Source organism: Palaemon carinicauda, chromosome 25 (genome assembly GCF_036898095.1).
Source record: "Palaemon carinicauda isolate YSFRI2023 chromosome 25, ASM3689809v2, whole genome shotgun sequence".
NCBI classification, from domain to species: Eukaryota; Metazoa; Arthropoda; class Malacostraca; order Decapoda; family Palaemonidae; genus Palaemon; species Palaemon carinicauda.
The window spans coordinates 98,926,989-98,953,911 of NC_090749.1; the positions used below are offsets into that span (position 1 = coordinate 98,926,989).

The following is a 26,923-nucleotide window of genomic DNA, read 5'->3' on the forward strand; positions in this document are numbered from 1 at the left end:
TCCCTACTGGGGCAAAGAAAAATCATATACACACCAAAAAGAGAGATGGATCTGTTATAACAACAGAAGATGAGGAAAGACATCGTTAGATGGAAGACTTTAGTGAGGTTATGAATTGGACATATGAAGCTGAAGAAGACCATGAATGAATTCAGTGTGTTTAAAGTCGAAGCCATCATTAAAAAACTAAAGAGATGGAAAGCCCCTGGATACGATGGAGTAACTTCTGAGATGGTATTGGTTGAGAGTCCTGCATTATTAAGGAGTTCCTCTTAAATATGTAAATTTCAATAAGACTGTTCATGAGCATAGCAAGTGCAAAGTTAATGTTAGTTGAGTCCTTTAAAGGAATTTCAAGTGAACAGTGGAGTACTCCAAAGGAATGTGCTGTCACCTATGTTGTTTATCCCTCTCATGGATTTTGTAGTGCATAAAACAGTTGAGGATGATGGAGAAGGATTGAACTGGATTAGTAATGGGAAATTAGCTGCCCTAGAGTATGCTGATGACGCTGTCCTTATTAGCAGAACACCACAGGACTTGCAATGCTTGCTTACCAGAATGCATGAAATATCACTTGAGGTTTACTCAAGATAAATAGAAGAAAGACAGAGATGATCAGAATGGAATATGCAACGGAAGTTGAAATATCATTGGAAGGTGAAAGAATTAATGAGGTGGAATCATTTAGACATTTAGGAACTATGATCTCTAATACAGGATCTTTAGAATTTGAGTTTAATGAAAGATTGAAAAAACCAAATCAGACAATGGCTAGGTTAAGTAAAATTTGGAAATCAAATCACCTGAAATTACATATAAAAATCAGACTATGTATCCGTTTAGTGAGCTCGGTGTTACTGTATGGACATGAGTCGTGGTATGACAATGAAACAATCTCCAATAGATTGAGTAGATTTGAGAACAAAGCCCTCTTAAGAATATTATGAATTAAGTGGCAGTACAGGATTAGAAATGAAACTATAAGAGAGATTACTCAAGTGCCATATGTTGATGAGATCATGATGAGGGGTAAATGGAGATGGCTTGGGCATGCTCTTGGCACTTCCCAAGAGAGATTAGTTCACCAAACGTTTAACTGGGCTCCAAAAGGCACCAGAAGAGTTGGAAGACCCCGGCCTACATGGCTGATGACTGTGAAACGTGAAGTAGGATATGAATGGAGAAATGTTGAATCAAAAGCTCAAGATAGAGACGACTGGTGAAATCTAACCGAGGATCTTTGCGTCAAAAGGCGTAGGAGGAGATGATGATGAGGGTGTTGATATATTATTTTAACCCAAATCAAATATAATTCTTTCCAATCTGAGACAAAATGTGGAAATTAAAACCAAAAAAAACTAAAACTTATATCAACAACAACAACAACAACAATAATAATAATAATAATAATAATAATAATAATAATAATAATAATAATAATAATAATAATAATAATAATAATAATAATAATAATAATTGGGTGACAGAGCTTGAAGGGGTGATGTAGTTATCTTATCCTATGGTTGAAGGGGTGATGGGGTGACTTTAAACCTACAGGGGTGAAGCTTCAAGGGGTGATGGAGTGATTTCATTCCAAGGTTGAATGGGTGATGGGGTTGACTCTAAGCATGAATGGTAGTTACCTGAGTGGTATAGCACTGGGCTCAAGTACTGTAGGTCCATAATGTTCCCAAGTTACTGTCCACACAGTTAACCAAATTGTGTATACACACATACCTTTATTATTTGGGGTTATAAAAAGGTGTGAGGGATGCAGTCTCAACCCTTATAAAGATTTCATATATATATATATATATATATATATATATATATATATATATATATATATATATATATATATATATATATATATATATATGTATATATATATATATATATATATATATATATATATATATACATATATATATATATATATATATATATATATATATATATATATATATATATATATATATATGTATATGTATATATATATATATATATATATATATATATATATATATATATATATATATATATATATGAACATATATCACAAGCACACGTGATTTCAATCAATGTAAATATCACCCACGAACGGCATTTAATACCGAATTCTATCTGGGAATATATATCCACTTGGAATTCATTTTATTCTCTCTTGATAGCTCACTCGGTAGAGTCACTGTAGGCATAGTTTCAAGCCGCACAGGTGGGGGTTCGAATCTCCACCCGGCCAGAAGCTGTTACCATAAAATGAATTCCAAGTGGATATATATTCCCAGATAGAATTCGGTATTAAATGCCGTTCGTGGGTGATATATATATATATATATATATATATATATATATATATATATATATATATATATATATATAATATATATATATATATATATATATATATATATATATATATATATATATATATATATATATATAATGATAATAATAATAAAATAAATGCTGCCGTTTTTAGAAGTGTAGGACAAAGGCCTCAGACGTTTCTTTATTCATATATGAGGTTTGGCCAGTTTTCATCATCATGGTGGCCAACTACGGATTGGAGATGGTGGGAGACTTTTGTGTGATCGCTCACAGCAAACCATTCTAGACTGATCTAAAAACTTTTATAGCCTACGTAAGAAGAGATTTCAGTTTTTATCCTTCACAGAATATCGAGATGAAAATTTCAGATAAAATCATTAGGATAAATTAGACATTATTCTAATTGAAATTTTTAAAAGGAGAATTATTGTTAAAAGTGTTCTCCTTATAATATTGTGTAGAAGAAGAATATTGGCTGGTTTCATGATTACCAGACAATTTTATCAAAATACCTTTAAGATTAATTTATTATATTTTTTTTTACAAACAATTAAAGTGATTAGAACCATTTTACATATTTTATTACATATTTATTAGATTGTTCAGTAATTTCTGATAATAGATATATTTTAAATAATGAAACCTTAAAAATCAAATTATAGTTACATATTAGGTAAACCTTCTACCAGGAGTTCTCAGATACTCTATTATAATGTATTTATTTCTTGTATGATTTACAAGTATCTTGATACATTAGGTCATCAAACAAACTAAGATATATTTAATATTTTGAAATGAATATTTTTTGTCAAAAAATGTCTAATATTTGCAAGATATCAAAGGCATTCCTCCAATGTTTACACAAAAGGTTGACAGTTACGGTTTAAGGGTTTATTATTGCTTATAGTTATTTTAACTGTGAAGAGATTTCGTCAGCGTCGTTATTTTCCCTTGAATATTTGGCGCCAAATTCAAACTATATCAAGAGACTTAAATTATTCCAAATTTCAAAAGATATATAGATTTCTTATCACCATTTCTTCATCAAAATTGCGCTTGGATAAAATATAATGGATTATTATTTGAAATTTCACTATAATTGTCAACATTTTCTTTTCATTTTTGGCCATGTGTTCTTGCTAAAAAAAATCAGCTGATTTAAGTTTTACCAATACATTTTTGTAGCATACCTTTATTATATCGTATTTTAAACGTAAATAGAGAGTTATCGATGTTAAATATCTATTTTATATTATTTTTAAGGCATGTTAACAACGTATTTTATGAAAATAATATTTAATTGGCATAATTTTATGGCATATACAATAGGTATATCTTGGGCAAGGTGGCGTGTGCAAAATTAGGGATTTTAACTGTCAATAGATGGCCATAGCATAGCTGTGTCCATAATTTTTTTTAGATCTCTAGCCTAAAGCAGATATAAAATCGCAAAGCATTATTATAGATATAACAGAAACCTGTTTAACGTTAATATTTATGTCGTTAAATAGTTTTTTTAACATTTATATAAGTTTTTATTATGATATTTTGTATTTAGGCTTGTTGACACACATGGCTTTGATCTCGAACTTTTTGAGAAATTGTTCCCAAATTGGGAAAATCTGGTGATTTTGGGGACAAATTTTCTTTTTCTTTTAAATCACCAGAATTTTAGTCTTTATGGCTACACTAAAATAATTTACGAAAGAAAATAAGTATTATGATATAACTAGAAGGTACAGTATTATACAATACACTGAATTTACGTTGTGTTGAAAAATGCTAGGGGAGAAAATTGCTCCTAATTTGTTTTCTTCTATTAAATCACTTATGCTGCTTTCAGCAGAATTTCAGTCTTTATGGCTACAAAAATACAATTTATGAAAGAAATTGAATATTATGATATAACTAGAAGATAGCCTACAGCAATATTCAATACATTGAATTTACATCGTGTTGAAGAATGCTAGGGGAGAAAATTGCTCCTAATTTGGGGGAAATTTTATAGCTTGTCTAGGGAATTCTTCGCATAACAAATAGAAACTCTAGAAATGGAGACGAAGTGGTCGGCGAATCATCATCATGTCTACCACTGTTCACTAGTTTTATTTTATTTTTGTGGTCTTTCGGTGACTCCCGTAAGTATTATTATGATAACCCAATCATTATATATTTTTTGTCATGTTGACCTGTAGACAAAAGTGGTACACTTAGATTTTACATGGTAAACATAGATTTAAGTGTCGAATCTGAACCGGCTTATGGGGTCTGTATCACGTGCTTCACGTTGTGTTGTGTCCTACATACGGGTAAAAACAAATTAATTCATAATTCAAGCTTCATTTAGGGCTCATGCTGTTAGAAAGGTCAAATTAAGGTTCATATCAGAAACTTAATGATTCTGTAGATTGTTATTCAAGTAGTTGCCCCTGAATATAGAGTGCTTTCAATGACGTCACTGGGAATCGCCGGCGGCCATGTTGGAGGGCATACAAAGCGAAAACATGGCGGCTGCTACAGCGAATATGGACAATGAGAGCGACTTTGTCAAACAATTTTCGGGTGATGATAAGCGTTTTTAAAAGCAGAAACTCGATCTAATTGATGGCCTAGATCCATACCAGATGCAGAATTCATTCAGTCAAAATATTGAGGATTTTCCCAGTATTTCATAGATTGATATGGTGAACTACTTGGTACTGTAGGCCAACCCAGAACATGAGTGGGCATACATTTCCATTGAATAATCTGCTTCCAGAATTTGTTGTTTTTCCCTTTAATGCTTTTAAGTCCAAAATTAGATAAACACTGGGCCGATGAAGAGAGAGTTTATAATTATAATGCTAATATTGATCATTTAGCCTAACCTTGTGTATTATAATTTTTTATTGTCAAAATGTATGTAAAAGTTTTGCATTATTATGTCAAATCTTTATCAGTTCATGCCTAACCATTGTGTTTGTGTTTGGTTACAAATGCTATAATTTCTTATATACATATAAACATATGATGGACAAACTCTATTGTAATGCTCTTGGATGATCGTTTTGCCTCCTTGCAATTAAATGCGCAAGTTTAATTATTTTTTCGATGTTTCATATATAAGCTGAAGACCCCTTCGGATTAAACCAGCTTTCAGATATTATTATTATTATTATTATTATTATTTATAATCAATGTTTATTCATCACATAGGCCTGTATATCTGCACAATTTAATACACAAATTAAAGTAAATATAAATATACACTTAATTATATATAGGCATGAGCACCTTGGCGAAAGAGAGACCTAGGTAAGTAGCCTTTGTTAATATAGCCAATATGGGCGCTTTTAATTTTTGTTTTGTAAATCTGAGATGCCCCTTTTGATGTTTAAAAATTGAGATGCCCCCTCCCCCACACACACTACACACTGAACTGACGATGATACTTTTGAAGTCACCCATGCGATCGGATATAGCATGTTTACACAGGAATAATGATACTTTTAGGGCCTAGCAGAGACTGACCTGATATGAAATAATCAGAACAGATACGTGCTTAGGGTAGTGAGGATTCACGTAGATCAGCCCGTGATATTCTGGTCAACCACAAGTCACGTCTGCACTTGGATAATTCTTCTGTATCTTTGTCCTGATTCTGAATAACTGCCGGTATGCGGTAGAAACTCTTGTCATCTCTTCGTCCTAGATTCCCACAGCCAACAATAGCGCAAAAACTGGGCATTGTGTGAATGTGAATGTGATGAAATGGCTAAATATTCAACAGTTCAACCATAGCTATTCACTGAACGCGTCTTTGTATGCCCTCCAAGATGGCGGACCGGAAGTTTGATGACGCGTATTGAAAGGACTCTATAGACGGGGTACATTACGAATTTTGGTTTTATTATAGTTGCGAACGGGGGAAAATTTCCTACTAAAAACCAACTATATCCTATAGAGAAACGCTCGTTTCCTTCTTAAATGGATTATTTTGACTGCTAATGTCTAATAAAACCTTACTAGAGGTTACTGCAATCGAGAACCTTACAACCATTTGCCGAAATTGCGAACCTTAAAGATCAAGAATCACGTTATGTAGAACACTGATTGGAGTGTACACTCCTGCCTCTAGGGTTCCTCAGCTTTGAGACCCCAGTGAACTAGTTCATTTGTTCCCGTGATTTGCCCCTTCACATCACTCCCACTAAAAATGAGGAGGAGGAATGAATCCCCAAAACACAGAATGGCCACAAGTTGTATTGTTTTGAGACATAGGCTGATCTCTGCGTGGTCAAAAAATGGTCCCGAGGGAGGATCGGCACTGTGAACTCTCATACGAAGGGTTTTCAGTTAGGGGTACAGGAACTCGTGCTAACAAAGTTCTCCATCTCTTAAATCCATCATATCCGAGTTTTCACGTCCTGGAATTTTAAACCATCCAGTATGGCAATAGGAAATTTCTTCTTCCTAAGGATAAGTCTCCAATTGAAGAACAAAGTTTTGTATTAGTTTAAAAACAACACAAATTTTAAAAGTAATTTGTATTTTCTTAACTATACAAGCCTGAGGCCTTTCAAGTTTCACTTTCCACCTCAACCAGCAAGTCCTAGGTGAAAGTCTAAATAAACTCTTGCTTGAGGGTGCACTCGAGCATACTATTCTATCTTATTTCTTTTTCTCTTGTTTTGTTAGTTTTTATAGTTATATAGATATTTATATGAATGTGTTGCTCTTCTTAAAATATTTTATTTGTCTTTGTTTCCTTTCCTCACTGAGCTATTTTCCCTGTTGGACCCCCTGGGCTTATAGCATCCTGCTTTTCCAACTAGGGTTGTAGCTTAGCAAGTAATGATAATAATAATACAGTAGCCAGTAACTATCCTTACCTTGGCCAAACTGAAAACTGTTTAATCAAAAGAACTTGAAAAGTTCAAACTTGCAGTGAATGGTTTTATGTTGATCAGAGGCTGACATAAGTCTCTCCATATTTTAGAAATGACAGGACTATTTTAATGTTACTGATCTTAAAATATTTAATTAATTGTTCATTACTTCTCTTGTAGTTTATTTCTTCATTTCCTTTCCTCAAAGCATTCTGCATTTCCTTCTAGGGTTGTAGCTTGGCTAGCAATATTAATGATATTAATACTAAAGGACTGGTTTGTATATTTAAGAAAATACAAAATACTTTTCAAATTGGTGATATACTTTGCACCTCGTTACAAGAGTAAAAATGTATTACATTGGTAATAGTATAGAACACCATGCTCTCTATTTACTCCAATATAATATAATCCTGCAGTTCTCACCTTCTTGCACAGTAATTAGGTGGTTATTTAAATTCTGGGAAAGCAATAATTAGCAAGATATGTTGAAGAGGGGAGAAGGGGTTATAAAAAGAAAATGGCAGTTTCCTCACTAAATGACATGGAACTGACGTCAACCAAACAGATCGTGATGCCAGCGTACATAAACAGAAGTTCGTGATGCCAGCGTACATTTGATATACTGTATATTCAAAATATACTTAATCAAGAATTTTGATTACTCAAAAGTGTCACTATTTGTAAATTGCATATTTTAAGGACACTTTTGAGTAATTTATCCATATTTAATTAAGTATATTTTGAATATATAGTATAAATCAAATGTACGCTGGCATCACAAACTTCTGTTTATGTACGCTGGCTTCACGAATTATGTTTGGTTGACGATGTTGACATGTCAGTTCCAAGTAGTTTAGTGAGGAAACTGAGCTATTTTCTTTTTATAACCCCTTCCCCCCTCTTCAACATATCTTAATAATTATTGCTTTCCCAGAATTTAAATAACCCCCTAATTACTGTGCAAGAAGGTGAGAACTGCAGGATTACATTATATTGGAGTAAATGGAGAGCGTGGTGTTCTATACTAATACCACTTCATTTTATTCAGTCAGACCAGATGGTTAAAGAGACATCTAGAGACAGACCAAACCTTTTTATGTAGTATATAAGAATTTAGATCCATTGTGTCTGTGTAACAGTTCTGAGTTATAGAGTCAGGCAAACTGAACATTTGTAAAGGCAAAAGTTTTGCCTTAAGGATTTAAATCTGTACTGTATTAAATTATTCTGTTAACATAGTATTTTTAAAAGAGTTGAAGTATATTAGGTTTTAATTAATTGTTAGTTACTAGCTTGCAGGATAGGCTATAAAATCAGGCAAGGATGTGATTTATATTTGTTCGTAATTAGGCTTGAGATTCTGTGCGTATTGCCTTTGCCAAAAAGAATTGGCGAAGGGTATGTATTCACTCCTGTACTCTGTTGGTTAGTTTATTTCATTGTGAACAACATTGCATAAAAACTACGGAACCAATTTCAACGAAACTTGGTGGACATGTGGGGCATGATCACTGGACAAATCCATTAGAATTAGTAGAAAACACATCAAAGTACAAATACGCAGTGGTACTTTGAACATATGACTGCTTGGCGTGCCGACAGCTTGCTCTCACTGTAGTGCCCCTCTGGTTTTTGTAGGGCTAATGGCCTCGAGTCAAAAGAGACCCCGACCGAAGTTGCTGTCCGGTCGATGTGTGTGTATGTGGGGCTCTAGATTTCTTATGCAATATGGTGATTTACCCTTAATCATTCTAACATGTAACAAGTTAGTTGCATCACAACATAGCAACCGATAGTCATTGGACAATTAAGCTTTGTATAGTTTTAAAAAGCCACACTTACAGTTTGATAAATTCCTCTATTATCTGTCATTTTTATGTTTGTTCATACGATAAATCGATCTTGTGTGTTGACAAAAATGTCATGTAGTCTCTCTGATGTAAATTTATCCATTTATAAAACCATAATTGAGGATTCGTTTGAGGTTATTATTAGTGATTTTCTGGAATCTTAATATATATTTTTTTAAATTTAGGAAATGGAGAAAGTAACCAATGTGACACTTTTTGTACCAGTTTATCAATTTATATCAGTTCTTATAATAACTCAAAATTGCAATTCATTAATTTTCAATTTGCAGGTGGTCCTACAAGGCGGGAGGATTTGACGGCAGAATCAATGTAGGAAACCTGTGATAAGGTGACATTTGGAGTAGGATAGATTCCTCTCTCCGGACCTTACCCTTCATCTCTCAGTTGCGTAGCGGAGCCCTTGTCTAGACAGTTTTAATAACAGGTAAAAGATTTGTGTTATAATTAATACATATGAAAAAAAAACATCTTGCTGTACTATTTGTACAGTATTGGAAAATTTTTTATATTTCTTTAATTCTATGGTACAGAATTTCCCCCCACTTACAAATATAGAAGGTTCCGAGAAGCTGTTTATAAGTCTGAATTTTGGCCTAGGTAGCCGGAATGTGTTTGTAACTCTGGATAATTGTAATTTGGAAACCATCTGTTATATTTTATATGGTGTACGATTCAAGTGAATTTTCAAAGTTAGTAATATTCTACAATTGTATGAATTTCATCACAGCATTTGCATATATATAACAACTATGGACCTGACGACATGAACTTGTCAAGGAATTGATTTGCAATACAGTGCAGTAATACGCAGTTCAACACACTATAGTCCATTTCTTTTAGCCAGGCAGATTTGCACCGACTCGCAGCGGTGCCCTTTTAGCTCGGAAAAGTTTCCTGATCGCTGATTGGTTAAAATTATCTCGTCCAACCAATCAGCAATCAGGAAACTTTTCCGAGCTAAAAGGGCACCGCTGCAACTCGGTGCAAATCTGCATCGCTAAAAGAAATTGACTATAGTACTTTGGTTTCTGTATTCAGGTATCTCATCCGGATGTATTAAATGCAAAGATAGAATCCACGACAGGTTTTTTTTTTTCTGTTACCTGACATTACGTCTTACTGCATTACAAAATAATGAAGAAGAATACTGTACCTCACACGTTTCTTATTAATTCACTTGATAAAAATTCAATGAATGACTAGTATCAGGGTATTACTCTAATGTAAATAGAAATGGTTGGCACAGCTCAAACCAACTATGGACAAGTAACGGATTTTGAGCGAAGCGAAAAATCTATTTTTGGGTGAGATAGCCATGGCGTCCTGATGGAAGGTTCCTGTTTGGTAGCTTCCTTGGGTATAAGACTACTAAGATATTCCCAGAGAATTTAACCACAGGTTATCACAGAATTCTAACTTCTGGAGCGAGTATCTCAAAGGTTTCCCTTTAAGACATCGTAATACAACAGGGGACACGCATGTCTGGTCGTGCCACATAGCTATCTCCACCCCGAACAGAGTTAACGCTTCGGTGTGTAAGGGCTGAGAATAGCTGGGAGCCGTTCCACAGCTAATCTCACTCGTGGCTACTACTGATACTCGAGACGTAAACAAACGGACGCCATTGCTCTAATGACGTCACGCGCGTCTTTATCCTGGCGCCAGTTGCTGCCCATCACCATGATACAATTGTGTAGGGTGGGAGCAAACTGAACGAAGTAGTAGGGAGGGTCCATCAGGACGCCATGGCTATCTCACCCAAAAATAGATTTTTCGCTTCGCTCAAAATCCGTTTTTTGGGCTCAAGCCATGGCGTCCTGATGGAAGAGTACCAGAGAATCAATGTATCGTGGTAGATTTTCCCCCAGAGTTAAGTGCCTAGGCATTGACAAAACAGCAAAGTAATCTTAGGTAAGAACCATAGGAACGAAATATCCTGCCCCCCATTGGTAGGAAGTTCCCATGGGCTATGCCGACGTCAAAGTGGTATTGAAGGGCTATTCATCTTGACAGAAGAACTTTTAAGAGCTTAGAGATGAAGCAGAATGTTTGATATTTGTATAGGAACATTCTGAAGTAGGCCAGTGGTGGTTGGGCACTGTGTGTAGAGTTCATCTCCTGATTATCAGAAGTAAGTATTCGTGTAGGAACCTTACTGAGGCAAGGTGAATATAATTTAGGAATAGACATCTTAAATTCTTCATGACCATAAGAAAGGAGGAATAAATAAAACTATGACAGTATGTATTTCATAGTAAGTAGGAGCTGAAAGAGACGCATAAGTAATAAAATAGAAATTTTATTTCACAATGCAGAAATTAAATAATTTACAGCAAAAGTAAAGTTCATTTACAGTAACAATAATGTACATAGAAATAAAGGCTTGCTCTTGAATCTGAAAGGGAATTTCAGGATTAGTAGGTACTCGTTCTCGAGGAACGCAAGTCTTTAAATAACACATCATGCTCAAGGCATGCGGCACTTGTGTAACACTATGACATTTCACCTGGGATAAGAACAGTTATAAAAGCACTAAGTGTTTTTAGACATCACTATGAATCACTCGAGGGTCAACATAGGCACCCGAAGAGTTAGAGTCCCAAGTAACTCACTGTTCTACGCAGAGTTAGGTGCAGGTTTCATAACACTACCTGCGGCTACCACAAAATGTTTGATTTCGTGCACTTGTTTCGCATAATGTTTAAAGAAAACTCGCGAGGACTTCCAGCCCGTAAAGTTTTTAAGGCTCTCAAAGTCCATGCTCTGAAAGAAGTTCAGAGAAGATGCCACTTTTCTAGGATCATGACCAGCGGGTGTACTGTTCGGATCCGCTCTGCGAATGAAGTAGGTGATTTTCGCTCTTAATTGTTTCAGTGACAGGTCGCTGCCCGATGTTTCTCCTTTGAAGAGTTGGCCTCCACCAAAGTTTGAAGTTCTGCGAAGATAGACCTTGAGGCTCTCTACTGGACATAGAGAGACATCCTCCTTCAGGGGGCATATTCTCCAAGGGCCCCATCTTTTGGTGGGTAATTCATTTTTGGCGAGAAACGTCGGATCAGGGGAGAGGGTCACTTCTCCTGAATCAGCAAACAGGATGTGTCCCTCTTCTCTTGATAATGCCACTATTTCGCTGACTCGAGCTCCCGAGGCGAGAGCAAATAAAAATATAACTTTCTGAGTCAGATCCTTGAGGGGGCATGAATCATTGTCCAAGTTGGAGGCGAAATGGAGCACCTTACCTAGTGACCAGGAGATCGGTTTCGGAGGGGGTGCTGGGTGTAGGCGAGCACATGCTTTCGGCAGTTTGTTAAAGATGTCGCTGGACAGATCAATTTGGAAAGCATATAGAATTGGTCTAGTCAAAGCCGATTTGCAGGTTGAAATCGTATTGGCTGCTAATCCTTGTCCATGAAGGTGAATGAAGAAGGACATACAGAAATCAATGGTGATTTCTTTAGGATTTTTTGCTTTAACAAAGGAGACCCATTTCCTCCAGGATGATTCATATTGCCGTCTCGTGGATTCGGTCTTGTATTCCTCTAGGAAGTCTAGACTTTTCTTCGAGATCCCAAACCTCTTCTTTGCGGCAAGGGAGAGAAAATCATGAGATGAAGGTCCTTGATTTTCGATGATGAAGCGAAGACAGTCGACTTCTGTACTTGTTGAGAGAGAACTGGGCCCGGGAGAGGGATCGGCTTGGGCTGCAGCTCCAGGACCAGGGGGTACCAGTTGCTCCGGGGCCACTTGGGAGCCACTAGGGCCGCTGTCCCTTTGAAGGTTCTCAGTTTGGAGAGGACTTTCAACAGAAGGTTGGTGGGAGGGAACAGGTATATCTTGGACCATCTGTTCCAGTCCAGTGACATGGCGTCCACCGCTTCTGCTTTGGGGTCCTCGTACGGGGCTACGTACAGAGGAAGTTGATTGTTGTCGCTCGTTGCAAAGAGATCCATCTGAAGTTCTGGGACTTGATGAGAGATGAAGGAGAATGATCTTGCGTCTAGAGACCATTCCGACTCTATCGGGTTTGTCCGAGATAGAGCATCCGCTGTCACGTTGCGGAATCCTTGTAGGTGAACTGCAGACAGGTGCCACTTCTTCTTCTCCGCCAGACGGAAGATTGGGAGAAGCACCTGATTTATCTGGGGCGATCTTGAGCCTTGGCGATTGAGACAACGAACTACCACCGAGTTGTCTAGGGTTAGACGGATGTGGATCGAGGGCGGCGGGGATAGCTTCTTCAGAGTAAGAAGGACCGCCATGGCCTCCAAGATGTTTATGTGGAACGTCTTGAATAGTGGAGACCAGGTCCCTTGAGCTTGTTTCAGGTGGGAGTGACCTCCCCAGCCCTCCAGTGAGGCATCCGTGTGGATGTTGAGTGAAGGAGGAGGGTGTTGGAGAGGAATGGACCTTTTCAGGGCCATTGCTTCCGACCACGGCTTTAGGAGGCGTCGAAGTCTGTTTGGAAGCCGTCTCTTGAGGTCTCTTCGAGCGATGGATGCCGATCGTCTCCAGACTCCCGCGGCATCCTTTAGCTGTGCACGAAGCACTGGGTTTGTCACTGAGGCGAATTGTAGAGAGCCTAGAACTCGTTCCTGCTGTCGTCTTGAAATGCGTTTGGATTTCAGTAGTCGCTTGACAGACCCTGCTATTTCCTTCCTTTTCTTCTGGGGGATGGAAAGGCGGTGTGACTGAAGATTCCAGTGGATTCCCAGCCACTGAAACTTCTGAGCCGGAGAGAGGCGAGATTTCTTCTCGTTGATCTTGAATCCCAGGTGTTCTAGGTACTGGGTAACTTCGTCGCAAGACTTTGTACACTCTTCGGGCGATGGAGCCCAGACTAGCCAGTCGTCGAGGTAGGCCATCACCTGGACGTTTCTTAGGCGGAGCTGTTGTACTATGGCATCCGCCAGCTTTGTGAAGATCCGAGGGGCCACATTGAGGCCGAATGGCATGGCCCGGAAGGCGTAGCTTTTCCTTTGGAGTCGAAATCCTAGGTAGGAGGAAGCGTGATGGTTCATTGGAATGTGCCAATAGGCATCCGCCAGGTCTATAGAGACCGTGTAGGAACCTTGAGGCAGAAGGGTCCTTATTTGTTGAAGCGTCAGCATCTTGAATTTGTTGTTCTCTATGAACTTGTTGAGGGGGGATAAGTCCAGAATGACTCTGAGCTTGTCTGAGTCCTTCTTGGGAACGCAAAACAGTCTCCCTTGGAACCTGGTGGACTTTACCTTCCTTATCACCTTCTTGTTCAAGAGGTCTAGAACATATTCTTCCAGAATGGGGGTCGATTGTTGGAAGAACCGCTGGAAGATTGGGGGTGGTTGCACCCAACTCCAGCCTAGACCGTTCTTGATGATGCTGTGTGCCCAAGGATCGAAGGTCCAACGATCCTGGAATTGGCGGAGTCTTCCTCCCACCGGAAGCACTTCATTGCTTCTGGTGTCCCGAGGACTTGTTGCCTCGGCCGCTAGCTCCCTTTCCTCCTCTACCTCTGGAGGGACGACGAGAGGCGTCTCTGCTTGCACCCCTGGACGAGCCTCTACCTCTGGCATGAAAGGTAGTGGATGGCTGCTCAAAGGCAGGGGTGAAGACCGGTGACTGTGACAACACCGGTTGGGGGACCAATTGAAAGGTCTGTTGTGGTTGGGCAACCACTTGGGAGGTAGCGGGTCCCGGAAACTGACGTCTTTGTTGACGTTGCTGGGGTTTCGGCTTCTGAGGTTTCCTCTTAGGCTGAGGTCCATCGTCCTGAGAGGTTTTCCTTTTCCTGGACATGCCCCACTTGTGGAGAAGGTTCCTATTCTCCGTGGCGGCTCTGTCCGTTATTTCCTTGACAAGGTCAGAAGGAAACAGGTGCTTTCCCCAGATGTTGGAGGAAATCAGCCTCCGGGGTTCGTGTTTCACGGTGGCACCGACAAACACGAATTCACGACAGGCTCTACGAGCCTTTATGAAATGGTACAAGTCCTTCATTACCGTGAGTAAGTGGGATTTGGCCAGTACCATGTAGTGATCGGGTACTGCTGTGTCACAGGCCATAACTTCAAGTTGGACTTGATGAGAAAGAGACGCTGCAAGCCTCTCCTTCGTGTCTTGTTCCCGGCGAAGGAGGTGATCATTGAGCTTAGGGAGGTCTTCATTAAACTGACGTCCGGCGACGTCAGGATCGAGCCTACCCACAACGAAAGTATGTTGGACATCTTTCCATTGTCTAGTGTCAGGGGGTGTCACGATGGAGAAGGGTCTGCACTCCTCCAGTGCAGGGCAGGGTTTTCCTTCTTCCGCCGCTTTAAGGCATGCAGCCAAGGCCTTTTCCAAAAATGGAAGAATCGCAGTGTCGGGTGCGACATAAGTAGGATGCTTCTTGCTCAAGGCAGGAAGCTTAGAGCAGGTAAAGCCCCTGCTCTTAAATGCGGAGGCTAGCATAGCCTGGGCCTTTGCGAGATCGAACACTATCTCTTCCTTAGGTTCGGTCTCCTCCTTCGAGGCAGGTTCGGAACGAAGCCGGACGTAACAGTCCGGGTAGGCCTCGAAGCTTGGGAAGAATTCCACATCTTCCAACGGGACCGTGCCGATTTTGTCACTAACAAAGATCCTGCCGGTCGCAATAACCATATGCTCTGCATACCTCCACGGGTTGGCATGAGAGCAAGCTGGGAGATCCTTGACCGAGATCTTCTTCGGTTCTCTGGATCCAATCATAGACCTGATGGACTCCTGGTTCTCCTTCAGTCTGTCGTCCATGACAGCTCTAATCAGTCGGATCAGTTCTTGGGTAGAAGAGGAAGGATCCGGGGTCGAGGAGGTAGACGGGATGGACACATCCGTCGGTGTAGGAGTAGGCGGAGGGATGGACGAGGGAGTAGCTCCAATCTCCGACTCGGTGTATTCCACCTTGTCTTCGTCCTCTTCGGCTCCTTGAGCCATAAGCGTCTTCTCCGTGTCTTCCGAGACGTCAGAGATCTGTTCATCCTCCTCGGAATCTAGGCGACACTCGTGCATGGACTGAGCCATGACCACATCAGGTTCCACCGTAATTTGGACAGTGGGGATTGCTTCCTTTGGAACCACTGAGTCAGGGGAGGCCTTAGGGAACAACAGGGACCTCAGTTCTTCGGTGGCCAGGTACGGTCCAGTGGCATTTCTCTGAAAACCACGCACCCACTTGCGCAGTTTCTCACGAGCAATGTCTCTAACCTCCGCTGAGGGAGGGTTATGGAAGGCCTCAACTAGGTAGGCCTGGCAGACCGTACATTCCAGTGGATTCCAGAACTTCCAATCCCCTTTCTTGTCTGAGCAAGGGGCGTGAGTCCTGCACGCCGTATGTCCGTAAAACTGGGAGCGTTTCACAGCACAGTATGCGAAATCGCACTTCATCTGCTCCTCCTGTGGAAGAAAGAGAAAATGAGTATGGGGGAGTCATAGGAATGGCTCTTAAATTAAGTTAATATTAATCATTAATTTTAACTTACAGAAGGTGTGATGCATAGAGAGTGAAACAGTAAAGGAGAACACGCTCCATGCATCTCGCCCGGCTGGTCACCATAGGCTTGGTCCTGGGATAATCCAAATGACCGAGATCATTGGATATAGTTTCCTAGGATTCCCATTATATTGGAACTCCATGGAAAGCCAAGGACAAGGTTGGGATCGAATTCATTCGGTTCCCAGATAAGAGCCAGAAGGTCTCATTAAGGGAAACTGCTTCTGGCAACCAGCCGTGCTAAGATGCACATAGCATGCTGGAAATAGAAGAATGCAAAGAGACAGCATGATCACTAATAGAGCAGTACTAGGTACTGATCTTAGAAGCAAAGCAGCTTATCTATTTGCCAGGTAGGGCTATCTTAGTCTTATGATAGCTACAGAGAGGGGGTGCAAGTATTCTTGACGCCTCCGGGGCATCCGGCAAGCCGCCGGCACGCCGGAGCTCGCTCCAGCATGCCGGAGCTCGCTCCAGCATAGATTCTGGCACTAGAACAGACAATTTGCAAAGTCAGTTAGATACCAGGATGGCGGCCGCCGGCACAACGGCGGCACGCCGGCAGGGAGCGGCGGCTCCGGCAGCCGGAGGATGCCGGATTGGTGACTGGGGTAAGGATGGTACAGGTAGTATCGGGTTGCCGGCAGTATATGCCGGCACTCCGGAGATCGACCGGCAAGCGGACGATTAGATAGGAGTAGGAGAGCCGCCGGTAGTAGCCGGCGGCAGCCGGCAGTCCCTCGGTACACGGGGGGCTGGCGGCAAGGGTAGGGAAGTCACCAAGAGGCAGGTATTGCCGGCAGAAGAGGCGGCAAGAGACCGGCACCCGGATAGATAGAGAGACAGGGGGAGGGGGGGAAGGATGCAGGAAGTACCTTCAGGGTTCCAGACATCCCTCCCCCTCCCTGAGGGGGTGTACCCATGATAGAGACAGGCTCTATCATCCATAAGCAGGGGTCACTAGGGACCGGGAGCAGGTAGCCCAAGGGAGGACTAGGGAACACCCAAGAGGGGGGGGGGGGGGAGACTCCCTTATGCAGAGCTACACTAGGAACTAACCTTATAGGACACTATGAAGGTATATGTACCAGAGCGGACTGCACAAGGAAGCTCGGGTAGCCCTACTCTTCCACCCTAAGGAGGAGTTGTAGGACAGGGGACAGATGAGTATAAACTAACCTAAGCATAGGCTAGGCTATACAAGAGATAGGTGGGGAGGGAGAAGAGAGGGGTCTTCCCAGGAAGGGTTTCTGTACCAGAGCGGCCACAAAGGGAAGGGAGGACACTCCCTAACCTAAGATTAGGCTGATCGGCTAAAACGGTGCAAGAGTACAGTTTCAGCATGGAACAGAGAAACCTTCCTAACCCGACCTAGATCAAGGCTAAAAGTCCTGAACTAGGCAAGGAAGAAGACGTATCGCTATCGCAGGAAAGTCGTAGACTATCCTAGCCATAGAGGTAGGCTAGCCTAACCTCACTCTCAGACGCAATCCTAAAGGGGGTTCATTCCTTTAGGGAGGACTGAGAGGCGATATAATACTCTATTAGACAATAAATCCCTTTACTCAGAAAATGGATCAAGGCTAATTAGAGGGAATGCCAAGGCAGGGGATGAAGGAAGCATATAGGGGTCCTAAGGTTAGGTTAGGCTAGTAAGAATCACTGACTAGCCTATCCCCTATATGGTCCCTGAAGGCGAAAACATTTGCATCACTAGTCAAAAGTATTGTAAAATAATAATGCCACTATCTTCATAACTTAGTCTAGGATCACTGATAAATCATGCATGAACACTTGTATATAGGCTCCTGGCCTGGGGGCTATAGTAGCCGACTGGTATGAGGTCAATCGATGACCGATAAAAAGCGTCTAAACACGATATAAAAGTTCCTAGCTATGAAGACTAAATAAACTAATGTATTCGATTAGTATATAAGGCCGGAAGCGTTGTTGTGGCTAACTAAATAGAACATGCAAAACAACAACGACGCCATAAAATGGCGGGTCCGGTAGAGGCACAGCTCTGCCACAAAACATCAATTATTTCGCGAAATAATATTTACTTTACGGCCAGAGCTTAATTAAACAATACTGGAACCTTGTACTCAACTTTCCAGAAGAAGGCGAGGCTGAAGGTAACGACATAGCGAAGATGCAAAACGATAAAGTTCACACAAGGGAAAATCCGTCTCAGTAGGGCAGCTACTAAACAAAGGATAAAGACGCGCGTGACGTCATTAGAGCAATGGCGTCCGTTTGTTTACGTCTCGAGTATCAGTAGTAGCCACGAGTGAGATTAGCTGTGGAACGGCTCCCAGCTATTCTCAGCCCTTACACACCGAAGCGTTAACTCTGTTCGGGGTGGAGATAGCTATGTGGCACGACCAGACATGCGTGTCCCCTGTTGTATTACGATGTCTTAAAGGGAAACCTTTGAGATACTCGCTCCAGAAGTTAGAATTCTGTGATAACCTGTGGTTAAATTCTCTGGGAATATCTTAGTAGTCTTATACCCAAGGAAGCTACCAAACAGGAACCTTCCATCAGGACGCCATGGCTTGAGCCCAAAAAAGAGATTCATATCTTGATCAATTGCTGCTTTTTCTCAATCACTTCGCCTAAATTGAAAATTCTGCAAAGGGCATGTATTCACCCCTGCTGTCATTTATTTATTTATTTGTTTGTGGACAACTTTACACAAAAACTCATGTACCAATTTTGGTATTATTACAGTTTTGGCCTAATTCAGATATTAATTTTTTTACTTATATATTTTTGAGATTATTCATAAGAATAAATTACTAGAAGAAACCGAAATATAGTTATTTAAAACGACATAACTTTGATTTTATCTTTATATTCGATACTTCGAGCGACATTAGTCCAAAACTGACTACCAGTTTTGAGGTTTTCAGTCAAATATCCAACTCCCTCATCTTTATTGATTGATACACCATGTATGTTTTTTAGACATCCACCAACACGAGGTTGGGTTGTATTGATATGCTCTTTTGGCTGATCTGTTTATGGTTGGCTTAATTCTCTTACACTAGTGTACAACAAATTCCTTCATACTAAAATACTTATAAGAGATAGCATTTTATATGTACGTCAAATGTTCTTAGCTTGGGGATTAACTGCACGTCTTTCTTGACACAAGTACCCTTCAAGCTTACAGATCAGGTGTTGTAACGACAATAATCCTCTTTGGAGTTCTGAAGCCACAAAAAGAGACATGGAATTATAATACTATAGTAGCTATCATCAACATAAGGCCCTCCTTCAATAAGTACTGTGCAGTCTCTGCCATTTTTCATTTCAGTAAACATTTCTGGTTCATACATTTGTTTTTCCTCTCTATAAATGAAGCATTTCTCCTTGCCCAAATTCTAGTTATCTCTTTCCATCTCATCCAGACTGTACCCAGTCAGTCTTAACCACACACTTCACATATTGCACAGTCTCGTATGTCTCTCTCTCTCTCTCTCTCTCTCTCTCTCTCTCTCTCTCTCTCTCTCTCTCTCTCTCTCTCTCTCTCTCTCTCTCTCGTAGCAAAATAAAAAAAAAAATGATCTTGAAGGAGACCATCACATTAGCTGTAGTGCCTTTAGTGCATCATAAGAGGTGTACTGTAGGCATTACTTGAGCATCTTTGCAACGTTTCTTTGTTGCAGTTGTAGTTGCACTTGCTTTGCATTCTTATAATTTACTTCTGTTCCTTTCTTTCTTCCATCTGATCGCCAAATCTATTCTAACTTTCATATCATAGTACAACTCCAGCTTTTTCCCCCACTAAACCTTGCTAGCGAATGGCCTTTTAAGCCCAGTACATCCATCCCTTGAGTTCGGTCTTTACTTTAATTCCATTTTGATCCAGTTGTTATTTCTATCTTCATTTTTTATCAGTGATTTTCAGGTCCTTCCTGTTATTCCTCAGTCTTCTTTGGTGTGTCCTGTTCTATCAGTTTGGTTTCACACGGATGTCAATCGTCCTTTAGTAGGACTGTTTTCATCGAAGTTGGTTTCCGCTGGTAAGACACTAACTGATGGCGCAGCAGCCCCCCCCCCCAGCCAACTGGACACAGGGAGTCCTTATCATTTAAGGCTATTTCAATCTTTTGTTTTCTCATAGATAAATGTTTTGGCAGTTCTCCATGTGCAAGAGATTTATGTGGAGTAGCATTACAGTTTCACTAACTGCATCTGTGAAAGTTTTCAATCTGACATCCACTTTTTTGTTTGTGTTGTAATTTTTGCCTTCACTCCTGTGGCCCAGTGATCATGACGAGAACGTAATCCCAAGCTGGTTGGCATTCCATAGACTCTGTTGTGCTCGGTTGCTGGAAGAGGCTACTGCTGAGTGTTGAGCAGAAGGCTACTGCTCTTTATTCTTAGATATAGCCTCTTCCTATTTTCGGAAATGCGCTAAGGAATTATCCCTTAATTTTGCTGCTTTAAATATCTTCACTCGGCTAAAAATATGGGGAAGGGAGCGTAGTTATTATTTTTATTACTATTATTATCATTATTAATAATTGTTATTATTATTATCTTTATTATTATTGTTTTCTAAATACAATGTTGGCATTCGCACTTTTTGTCTGAAATAGAAATCATTTACCCAAGTGCTCCTCGAGTACATAGTATACAGTACCTAATATTTGTTGAAGTTTTCTCTCCAGTTTTTCAAATTTCATCCCATATTTAGAAAAATAGATTAAAAATCACTTTACTTGTGATTATAAACTTTATAAGATAAAGGAATAGCATAGAATTAATTATTATTGGAATTTTTAGAGAAAGATAAGATTTCGTATGAATACAGGAATTATAAAATGTGAATTAAAAACTAATAAAATAGATAGAATTCAAAGTGAAAAGAACCCTCTAAAGACTTTTAGTTTGATAGTTATTAAGATCCTGGTCCCTCTTACCAGAGAATTACCAGAGATATCTCGTCTTATAATAAAGTGAATAATCGCAATTTCAATGGGTTTTTTTATTTAGCTGCCAAATCTTTTTCTCCAGTAAGAATAACAATCACCTCGCAATGTGAATACAATAATGAGTATAGCTAAAGATGTTTGTGACTGAGTTAGTAAGGATGCCCCCCTCCCTCTTACCCTGGTGAGTTGGTTGTAATTTTGATTATATACTTGCATACTTTTATATTCTGATCTTGCCTTTGGAGGCCCCATTTTCATAAAGCCCCTCTCCCCTCTCTCTTCTGTTCCCCCTTTGGCGATGCTATTGGTACAATCCCTTTTTATACGAGTTGTCAACACAATAACCTGTGTCCCTCCCAGATGTGGGTCGATCTTGAACAAACCTAACAGTTGCCAACTACTCATTATAAAGTTCAGTTGCTTCTATTAAACACTTGATTTGTAGTCGCTTCCACCCTTTTCACACATTCATTCTTAATTTTTATCTCTACAACTTTTTCTTTGCTTAAAAGAGCCCTTCTTATTCCTCAGCATAATTGATTGTGTACTGTATAATAACACAGAAATTTCTCAGAAAACCATAAATTGCTTAAGTGAGGTAGATATCCAGAAAAGAACTTGACGCACTTATTATTGGACATTTTTGTTTCATACCCTTGATGGTATTTATGACGACTCTCTCTTACCACCTGTCACCTATACTGTATGTTGCCAGCGGCCGATGTGTTCTACTGAAGATTATAACATAAATATTGAAGATTTTTTTTCAAAGAAACAAAGTTATTTTGGCAGATATGTTAGTTATACTTGTGTATGGATGAACAAAATCTCTTACCTCAAGAAGAGCTTTTCAAAGGCATATCTTAAGTGTTATAACGTAACAGGCTTTGTACAACATAAAAATTGTATAGTGCCACCCAAGTTGGCCCAGTTTATAGGCTGTGAATAGCCTTCATGGAGATCTAGCTGAAGTTAGTGCATGGTGCAAATTATGGGGCATGAAGTTGAATCCTAATAGAATTCCGCTATAAATGCAAGTAGGTCGAGGACAGTGGCTCCTCAACATCCAGATCTTTGAATTGACAATGTTTCTTTAACTATGAACAATTCGTTTAAAATTCTAGGTGAGAGTCTTGATTGCAAAATTCCTTTCAGTGGCACATTGTCTTTCTTCAGTTGTACAAAATATTGATTTATAGAGAAAGTAAGAATTTTGGTGAGCAATCTTATCCTGAGGAAATTTTTAAATTCTTTCATTCTACATTGTTTTGAGTATTGTTCTCCTGTCCAGTCTTCAACTGCTGACTCTCGTCTTGACTTGTTTGACAAAAACTTGCAATTTATTAAATTCCTTATTCATCGTCATCATATACCAAAGGCACTTCCCCCAATTTTTAGGGGTAGCCGACATCAACAATGAAACAAAACAAAAAAAAGGGGACCTCTACTCTACGTTCCTCCAGCCTAACCAGGGATTCAGCCGAGTTCAGCTGGTACTGCTAGGGTGCCACAGCCCAACCTCCCACATATGAAGCTTCATAATGCTGAATCCCCTACTGCTGCTACCTCCGCGGTCATCTAAGGCACCGGAGGAAGTAGCAGGGCCTACCGGAACTGCGTCACAATCGCTCGCCATTCATTCCTATTTCTAGCACGCTCTTTTGCCTCTCTCACATCTATCCTCCTATCACCCAGAGCTTTCTTCACACCATCCATCCACCCAAACCTTGGCCTTCCTCTTGTACTTCTCCCATCAACTCTTGCATTCATCACCTTCTTTAGCAGACAGCCATTTTCCATTCTCTCAACATGGCCAAACCACTTCAACACATTCATATCCACTCTAGCTGCTAACTCCTTTCTTACACCCGTTCTCACTCTCACCACTTCGTTCCTAACCCTATCTACTCGAGATACACCAGCCATACTCCTTAGACACTTCATCTCAAACACATTCAATTTCTGTCTCTCCATCACTTTCATTCCCCACAACTCCGATCCATACATCACAGTTGGTACAATCACTTTCTCATATAGAACTCTCTTTACATTCATGCCCAACCCTCTATTTTTTACTACTCCCTTAACTGCCCCCAACACTTTGCAACCTTCATTCACTCTCTGACGTACATCTGCTTCCACTCCACCTTATTCATGATCCCGATATTAATCTCCGGCACTGTCGATCAATTAGTTCATTATGCATGTTGCATAAGATTTTTCATAATTCTGACCATCCTTTACATTCAGATCTTCCCAGACTTTATGTAATATTAGGTATGCATTTAATTTTTACACTTTTGCCTTCTCCGTCATAATATTCAATACTGAGTAATATTCTAGAAGTGTATTTTTCCAGCTTTGACCAGATTATGGAATGATCTTCTTAATCTAAAAGTTGAATCAGTGGAACTTCAGAAGTTCAAGCTTGTAAATGCATGTGAACAGGTTGACTTAAATCTCTCTTCATAGCTTATTTGTGACAGATCTATTAGAACATTGTTATTGGTCTTAGAATATTAAATATTTTGTTATTTCTCATATGTAGTTTATATATTTCCTTTTCTCACTGGGCTATTTTCCCTGTTGGATCCCTTGGCCTTATAACAGCCTGGTTTTCCAGTTGGGATTGTAGCTCAGCAAGTAATACCCCAGAGATTCTGATGGTCTCATATTTTTTTCAGAAAATACGTAAAGGTCCTTACCCATTAAGTTCGAAGACACCTTGATGCTACTACAGGTGCAGCTAACATATCGCAACTGAGTGGCATTCTACAACACCCAGCCGGTTATCATCCCAGTACGTACACGAGTGCTCGTTCAGCCATACCTCGCTGTCATTACAGATACAGTACATTGGCTTAATTTTGTATTCCCTCTGATTACCTCAGGTTTAATATTTAAAGGTCATTCTTGAATAGCAGAGGCAAGGGACACAGCAATGTCCCAAAGACAGACCATGTATACTGTACATATGATTAGTACCCAAGCCCCCTCTACTCCCTAGCTAGGACCAGAGAGGCAATGGCTGCTGATAACTCAACAGGCTTACCTAAAAGCTCTCAAACCCCCCATCCTTAGCCCACAAGGATGGTGAGGTTGCAGACACTACAGGAAACTATCGAGCTTGAGCTGGTCTGGAACCCCAGTCCAGCAGAACGCCAGTTAGGGACGTTTCCAATAGGCTACCACAACCCTGTTTATGCTCCCTTTCTGGTTTTATAATAACCTCCTGTTCCGGCTCCTCTTTTCAGTGCAATGCTCTAGCCAGCACCTATACACCCTACACAATGGACGAGCTTAACTCAGAACTTGCCAAATGCAAAAACACTGCTCCATGGTCAGATCACATTACTTTCTCCATACTTGAACACCTATGGTAACAAGCAACTGAAGTATACCTGCACATATCAATCTCACGCACACAAAACACATCAGACCCTCTGTGTCTGGAAACAAGACACAGCCCACATTCCCAAATCTAATGAACCTAACTCTTTCAGGCCCATCGTGCTTCTCGGTTGCATCGGAAAAGTAGCTGAAAGAATGGTTCTCAAAAGACTCCAATGGGCAGTCGGTCCCTTTCACCACAGAATTGTGCCTTATGATGCAAATGGGGTTTTGCCCCTTGTTACACCCCAGTGCTGAATGCCCATCCCCCCTTTCTCTCCAGTGCCGAGCCTTATGTCTGAAAATCATAAATGGGATTCTAATTAAATGGTAGTCAGGAAGAGAGAATTCTTAGGCGGTAATCTCTTGAGGGAAATTTAACCAAGTTTTTTTATTTTCTTTCTGATTTGATTCTCAAAATGAATTATGTAATGAAATACATCTGACATTAGGTATGAAATACTCTTGTAATTTATTAGATACCCATTCACCCTTGCATTTTATCAAGATACATTTTGTGATTCAAGAACTCACTAGATTTATTAATAGAATATATACAGTATACACTTACATTAATAATACATTGAATACCACTGATGGTTTATTTAAACAATTTATTCCATAGAGTAGTAGGTTGGCCTGGGCACTAGCCACCTGTTGGGACCTCTAGAGAGTTATTTGGACCTTTGACTGACCTGACAATGGCCCTATTACTGTACATTGGATCCCTCTCTGGTTATAGATAATTTTTCCTTTGCCTACACATGCACCGAATAGTCTGATTCATTCTTTAGACATTCTCCTCTGTCCTCATACACCGGACAACACTAAGGTAACCAAAAAACTGTTCTTCACTAAAGGGTTTAACTACTGCACTGTACAGTAACTTTATTGGCTACTTTCCACTTTGTAAGGTTGGAAGAGATTCTTTAGCTATAAGTAGCTCTTTCTTTGCGAAGGATACTAAAATCAACCCTTGTTCTCTTGTCTTGGGTTGTGCCATAGCCTCTGTACCATGGCCTTCCACTGTCTTTGGTCAGAGTTCTATTTCTTTAGGGTACACTGGGCAATCTATTCTATCTCTTATTTCCTTTCCTCACTGGATTATTTTCCCTGTTGGAGTCCTTATAGGGCACATAGCATATTGCTTTTCCAACCTAAGACATAGTCCTTCAGATTTGAATATGAAGAATTGTTCTATTCAATCATTTTCAGAAATGAATAATATACTGATGTATGGAATAATCAAACTATTTAATGATATGATTCTATGGTTTGTTTGGGAGAGAGGGTTTATTTATAATAAACAGTAAAGACTTGTACTACCTATTTAAGTTACTTGAATTGTTACTTGCCGCATTTGCTCTTCCTCCTGTCACACTACTGACGAATCATAATTTGAATATTTTTTCACAAAATCTTTGATCAAATGTTGTGACCATTAGTTAACTTTTCTCTTTTATTGCAGGTATATCTTCGTTCAGTTATTGGTGCAACACAAGAAATGTTTAGCATAAAGAAGTGAAAATGGCTTTTCAAGTGCCTGAATGCAATCTAGATCAATTAGAGGAAGTCCAATTTGTCATGTGTGTGAACATTGGTCTTACAAAGCCCTCGCTCAACCCCAGGAGTTTTACAAAGCCCTGTCAACTCCAGGAGTCTTATGAACCCCTCTGTCAACTCCCAGAGTCTTAACAAGCTCTCAGCCTACTCCAGGAAGCCATCATAAGTTGCATAAGAGATGAAAAACATGACTGATTTCATGGTAGCTAAAGTCAAAACCGTAATCTGTTAATTAGGTAGATTGTACAAAAAATGCTGGCACAAAAGGTGCTGCAAGGTATGTTTGTCTAGATCAGTGAATCTCGGAGCATTCTGAGACATGAGATGTCCCAGAAAGAGGTAATTGTTTCTCAAAACTATCCGGTTTGTGAAACGGCTAAAAAAATACATTTTATAAAGTATTTCACATAAAAGAATATTGTTCTATAGGCACATTTTCATTAATTTACATCACTTCAGGTGAAA

General features: G+C 39.9%; 1 long non-coding RNA gene across 2 annotated transcripts; it reads left to right on the plus strand.

The window, feature by feature from the left end:
• The first annotated feature begins 4,389 nt into the window (after positions 1–4,389).
• LOC137619291 (uncharacterized) lies at positions 4,390–26,856 on the plus strand. Of its 2 annotated transcripts, XR_011039891.1 has the most exons (4): positions 4,390–4,472; positions 9,346–9,500; positions 24,190–24,305; positions 26,364–26,856. It is a non-coding gene; the product is annotated as an uncharacterized lncRNA (long non-coding RNA). The 2 variants fall into 2 exon arrangements; XR_011039892.1 differs by lacking the exon at positions 24,190–24,305.
• Positions 26,857–26,923: the final 67 nt, after the last annotated feature.